This window comes from Equus przewalskii, chromosome X, assembly GCF_037783145.1.
Source record: "Equus przewalskii isolate Varuska chromosome X, EquPr2, whole genome shotgun sequence".
In the NCBI taxonomy this organism is placed as follows: domain Eukaryota; kingdom Metazoa; phylum Chordata; class Mammalia; order Perissodactyla; family Equidae; genus Equus; species Equus przewalskii.
In genome coordinates, this window is record NC_091863.1 from 45,880,791 (window position 1) to 45,887,786 (window position 6,996).

The 6,996-nt window shown below is 37.4% G+C and overlaps 1 pseudogene; it reads right to left on the minus strand.

The window, feature by feature from the left end:
• Positions 1–992: 992 nt before the first annotated feature.
• On the minus strand, positions 993–3,923 carry LOC103542200 (BTB/POZ domain-containing protein KCTD12-like; annotated as a pseudogene).
• Between the last annotated feature and the right edge of the window lie 3,073 nt (positions 3,924–6,996).

Here is a 6,996-nt window from a genome sequence, read left to right on the forward strand (position 1 = left end):
TCTTCCTCCATCCCCTTCTCCCACTCCCATCCCAGATGCAAACACACATATACACACAGGTGGTCCAGAAAAAAAAAGTTAACAGCTCACATATATATCCAATTATCTGACTAGTGAAAACCAAGCTACTACATATATGTATTTACAGAAAGCAAGTCTTTGCTTACCCTTCACTTACCTACATGCTCTTGCGTTTCAATTCTAATGAATGAAACAGATATTTGGGGGCAGTCTTGTAAAGTGTCATGTCTGCCTATGCCTGTGTAATAGCCTTGATACTCACCCTCACTATCCCTTTCAAGTAAAGGCAATTTAAGTGCTAAGCCTTTTATTCTTGGCAATAATTTCTTATGTCTATCACTCTCTTTACATCCTCCTTCTAATAAGAATAATTCATAATTTTAGAATTGATTGACCTTTTTGTGAACCTCCTGGAGCACTTCTGTCGCTTTCTTCCACTCAGTCTGGATAAAAACAATAGAAATAACCATTTACAAAGCATATTCACATTTACTGCAGGGATCTCTAGTTCAGAATAAATATACACAGGGAATTCCCTAGGTGAGTACAAACAGCAAGATATATATTCAGGTCCATGATGTGGTGCTTATAACTGGTTTGGAAACCATGGCTTAGCATTTCTCAACTAAAAAACTCTTCTGGCTTTATCTAACTGTATTTAGTCAACAAATACATGTCTACTATCCACAATGATGTGCATGTACATATGCCTACACATTGAATACTTTTCCCAAAATGGCATCCAATTACACAATCCAAGGCAGATTGGAAGCCAGATAGAATGGGATCATATGTAAGAAGGAAGGTAACAAAGAAGGTTCAACTAGTTATGGTGAAGGTAGTGGCATTGTCCCAGATTAGATAGATCCAAAAGTGATGTCTATTTATAAAACAGATAGTTGGAAAAGGAACAGAGAAGAAAGGGAGAGTTGACTTTTTGGTTTATATTTTCTGGGTGATTTTTTAAAGTATCACTCACAGCAGAAAACATATTCAGTGTAAGAGGTGCAGATCTTGTTATCTGTCTGATCATGGGCAATAGTGCAGGTACCAGCGGAGCTCCATGGTACCATGTGAAAGCCAGCATCAGCTAATTTGTCAAAAGCTTGTTCCAGAAAGGGGAATTTGAGGTAATATCGAGAAGTGTACCACTTAGGAGGACGGTCAGGGTCTCTGCTCTCATTCAGAGTATCTCCAAATACTTATTTGGCCAATGAGATCTTGCCACACACCAAAGTTCGAGCTATGCAGTGGAATTTGGCATCTGCTTGGCTATCCTGACCCAGAGTATAGGAGCCTTGATAGCCAATAGTGATAAAACCTGCCTTCTTGAGGTCAGAACTAGTGTTTGCTGTCAGAGCTGAGGGGTTATCAGGGCCGTTAACTTGGATGGTATTACTTGAAGAAAGATTATATGTGGTGTCAATATTGGGGGACACTTCTTCTAGATCACTTTGGCATAGATCCTTACCAACAGAGTTGAGCTTGTTGATTTTCGGAGCCAACATCTTGATGAGCCCTGGTAACTTAAAGTATTCTGCTTCTCTTGCAGCAGACCACCCTCTGGAAAGTGGTCAGGGAGCACTAGTTGCTGATCTATGTAGTCTAGCACATAGCACGAGAGGAAACCATCTCGGTGAACAAAAAAATCTCCCTTTGTTGCCCTGAATCAGAGAGCAAGGATTCTTTTCACTGAACATTTCCCAGAGCAGGGAGCCAAGAATGCTGACCAAAGTAGGATAGCGAGTGATATACACCTGACCACCTACATTGAGTTCAATAATCTCACAAAAATGACTGAAATCCTCACTTGGTTTAGTACAACTTGATATCCCTAGCATGGCCACATTGATCTGCAGAAGTGAAAGACATTAGTTCTAAGTAAAGGTTTACAGTATGGGGATTCTGTTTATAAGCATTAATTTTCTGCAGTCATATACACCGCATGGTAAGAAAATCAATCATAACCTTTTGCCAATTAACTATTTTTAATTTGAGAATGGCAGCATATAAAAATTGTACATGATTTGGCTTTGAAATACTTTTTAATTTCCTTCTGAACATCAGGTGTATCAGATGATCACACTCTTCAATTCATGGCTTGTTATCACAGTCCATGCAAGGTCCCTTCTTTTATAGTGTTTATTTGGTTATTCTGTTTTAGCCTCACATTCCATTCCTATTTCTCTTCCCTGCTCCTACCATAGGCAACCATTCTGATAAGTTTAATTAAAGTGTAACTTTTTGTGTATACGTATTCTAGAAAAATGTTTTTCTTGTTTTAAATAGATATATGTTATTGCATTATATATTTCAGTCTTCATTTATATTATTTTCTCTCTTGGCACTATATTTGTCAGATCCCTCCATTTTGCTATGTGTATATTTAATCCTCTGCTTCTAATTATGACATAATACTCCAAGGTGTGCATCCACCATGTTTTACCATCCATTCTCCCAGTGACTGATATTCAGATTGCCTGTAACTCCCTGCTCCAATGTACACTCCTGTACATGTTCCCTATGGACCTGTGCAAGAACATCTTTAAGCTATATATCCCGCAGTGGTATGGCTGAGTCACAGTGTATGCATATACCTAATTTGACTAAGAAGTGCCATATTACTCTCTAAAACATTTCTTGTCCACATTCCCACTTAATCTTCACATCCTCACTATGACTTGGCATTATCCAGATTTCTAACTTTTTGCCATTCTACTGGGTGTAAAGTAATGTCTCATTGCAGTATTAGAAAATTAGTCATAAAATAAAGAACATAGGTAACCAATGTAAGACCATAACTTACTACCTCCTCACTGTCCTCTCACTCCTTACCCCTTACATTCCAACTCCTGCCCCTACCACTTTATTAGAACCACTGTTTCCAACGTGAAACATGCTGTGCTTATCACCTTTCTTTACACCACATTCTCCTTTATCTCTGCAGCATTGAACACTATTGGCCATACTCTCCCTCATGAAAATCTTCCCTCCCTCAGACATGGTAATCCTAGGCTTTCCTGAATCTTTTCTTACCTCTCAGTCCATTCCAGTTTCATCTCTGCCACTGGCTCTCTCCCTTCTCAAACCAGCCTAAACTGTGACTGTGCAAGCATCAGACTGTGTTTTTTGTTGTCTAATGTCTCCCTCATAAAACACACCCCCTGAAGATTTCTGACAATTATCTTTACATATATGATTTCCAAATCCTGGCTTCTCTCCTAAACATCAGTTCTATATTGGCAACTGCTTGCTGAATGCTCCAGCAGCACCTTGAATTCAGCATGTTGAAAACCATACTCGTGAAAGGGTTTTTTAAAATCTAAGTTATTATTATTTGTCTTTATTTTTCCAGCTTAAACAGGTAATATTTTCTGACTTTTTTCCCCCTGTCAATGGTACCACAATTTTCCCAGTCATCCCACCTTGAAATTTAGAAAGCTCAAAGTCATCTTATTGACTTATTCATCTTCCTCATCCATATTCCTCAATAACCTAGAAATTTTTCCCTTATGATGTCTCTTGCATACACATTATTATCACTGCCACTCCCTGTTCTTCATTCTGCACTAATTTCTCTGAACCTCTGAATTGATCTTCCATTTCTGGTTGAGATCATCCACATCTACCCTCCATCCATCTCCCTCCCCCAGAAAAAAAAGCATGCTACATGCTATTACCAGATCAGTTGTTATCACATCACCTTATTCTCTGATTAGAAGTCACCAGTGACAACACTTTGCCTATAGATCAAACCCAAACCCTTTACCCTGAAACTCAAAGCTTTTTATAAGCTAATCCTTTCCTCTCTTTAATGATAAGAATACCTAATACTATATAGGACTTACTATGTGCCAGGCATTGTTCTTAGCCGATGACGTTGGTACTATTATTATCCCCATTTTGCCAACGAGGAAACTGGTAAATGATTTGCTCAACATTTAACTAATAAGTGGCTGAGCTGATATTCAAACTCAAGCAGTAGGACTCCAGTGTCCCTGTTCTTAACTACTCTTTTGATTCTATCTGCTAAGACTTCTTTACAGGTACAAAAATGGTGCAGTCATTGTCACCTGCCCATGATATGTTCATTTTTGTTCTCTTTGCTCATACATTTCCCCCTTTTGGAAAGCCTTATTCCATTTCTTTGACTTCAAAGACCAATTCAAGTCCCAACTAAGGCTAAGCTTCTCATCATATTTCTATTAAACTTGAAATTTTCAGTTTATTTTTTACTCATATGGCATCCTACTGTTTTACATAATATAATAACAATAGTAGTAGTAATATAAACAATAACAATAGCTAACATTTATGAAGAACTTACTATATGCCAATACTTTTCTGATCCTTTTCATGTGATAACTCAGTTAATATTTCTAACAATCCAATGAGGTAAATACTATTGCAATCCCCATTTCTCAGAGGAATAAGCAGAGGCACAGTCCATTATAATTTCTAATAAGACTACTGCTTTTACACTACAACTAGAATGATCTTTCTCAAATGCAAAACTGATTATGGCCTTCTTTACATAAACACTGTCAAAGGTTTCTCAAAGTCTACAGAAACATATTAAATACAGTATATGAAAAGTTCCACAATCTGGTCTTTGCCTTGTTCTTGGGTTTTGATTCCAATCATCTTTCCCTTTGCTACCGGAAAGTGACTCTAAACTTCAGCCACAGTGAATATAAACCCAGTTCACCAGATTAATTCACTTTTTCATGTCCACATGCATTAAACTTCTGAATCTTTCTGCCTGAAATTCCTTCTTTTACTCTACCTACCCCCAACCTCCCTGTTCCTTTTTTGAGAAATAATATAACATAGTGGCTTTAAGCAGGTCTGAGTTTGAATCCCACCTCTGTCGTTTACTAGCTGGGTAACTTTGGGCAAATTACTTACTGTCTCTGAGCCTCAGTTTTCTTATCCAGAAAATAGACATAATAAAAGATTCGTAAGATGAGGAGGAAATTATATATAATGCATATAAAGTACTTAACACAATGCTTGGTATGTAGTAAGTGCTTAACAGATGATTGGTTAAATTGGTTCCCTTAGATTATCTTGAGGCAAGCAGTGAAAGATTGCTATCCACTGAGTTGATTGTGGCACTCAGAGTTTTATAGGATCAGTTAAGATTCTGTTAAAATGAAACATCCTCTCTAACTGCCCTCTAACTCTCTAACTGCTCTCTATTATTGCTGCAGTTTAAAAATATCTCTTAAAGCACTTATTACAGCTGTAATTACACTGTAATTATTTACATGTTTATCTGTGCCCAATAACTCCTAAGATATGTAGTAATCTTGATTTTAAAAGTCTCTGAATCTCCAGCACTGTGAACCTGGCAAGTAGTAAGCCTATAGTAAGCAATTATTTAATAATGAGTAAACTACTGACAAATAGAAATGGCAAGTAATAGGATATATTGGAGTATATGAGGAAGCCATTTGGTGTAAACCTAATTTGGCCTGACTTTGTGGTTCCAAAAGGGCCTGACATGGCCATTGAGCATGCATTGTATATCTGCTTTAAACACTTACTGTGGCAAGAACAAATGCCCTTAAGATAAAGGTGCAACTTCCCCTCACACTGGCATTTCCTTAAGGATAAGCCTCTTTCCTTAGGCTAGGAACTGATTGCTGTGCTCACCTTTGACCACCCAGCTCATCTGTGACAACCCAGCTCCAGACAGCAGACCTACCTGCTGTGTGCACCAATTGCTGTGCCGACAGAGCAGTCTGAGGTCTATTGTAAAAGGGACAATTCATTCATATGTGAAACATCCTCTTTGGGGGTATATAACCACTCTTTACACCCCACTTCTTTCTTCCAGAAGGAAAGACCGGGACTATGGTCCTCGCATTTTAGCTCAGAATAAACTCTCCCAAATTTTCATTTATAGATTGGTTATTTTTGTCGACACTACCAGCAAGCAAATGTAATATCGACCTCATTACATTCATAATCCCACAGTACATAGTATAAATTCATTTATAGAAATCCATCTAGAATACGTGTGTGAATATCTGAACAAGACATGTACATGCCCTAGATTTTGCAGATTTCTGAGTGCAAAAAAAAGGTTGTTATTTATTCCCTCCAAAAACAATAATGAAAGTCCAATATAATTTTTACCTATTGCATAAAAAGATCATTTAATAACACAATGAAGCAGCTGAAAAATAGTAATTTAAAATTGATGTCTTCTTATTTCAGTTTTTTCTTTCTTGTTGCTTTAGAGTTACTCCTGCTCAGGTCAACTGATGGTCTAAAATCCTGAGTCAGAGTCTCATTCAGCTTGAGGAGTCAAGCTGGGTATTCTACTTTGCCTTTCACATTAGACCACAGTTTTTAGCTAAATTCTAAGGACAGAACATTTATTTCTGTAGGAAGAAGTTAGAAGGAGAAAATTCAGGACTAGAACTGTAGCGGGTCCTCAACTGCCACTCCTCTGTGCAGAACCGCAATCATATTTTAAAACACAAATAGAAATTTTACTCTGAAAGATATTTGTAAAACTACTCCTGATAACTAGGAATCTCAAGTTATTTTAAAGAAATAAAAATGGAGGTAGTTCCCCCATTAAGGAAAAATGTACAGTTCAAAAGAGCCCCTGGTATTTATCATAACCTAAAGACAGGAAAGACATACTTCCCAAACAGGAAGATTTTTCTCTGTTTTGCATGTATTTGCAATATAAAATATCTTTTATATATAAAAATGTTTAGATATGCCCCTTCCCCATTCCAGTGTTTCCTGTTCAGCTGGCTTGCTCAAAAGGGAGCAAAAAGCAATTCATTCAATCTATCTATCCTTCAGTTTTTGAAATGCTTGTTTGGGAATATATCTTTTTAGGCAACCCTGAAATGCTGTGTTCTTCTCTTTTCTGCACATAAACCATAGGCTGATAAGGGCTTATGGTTAGAAGCCCTCAGTAAATCAAAGAAATAAAAGTCTCTGCAAGGA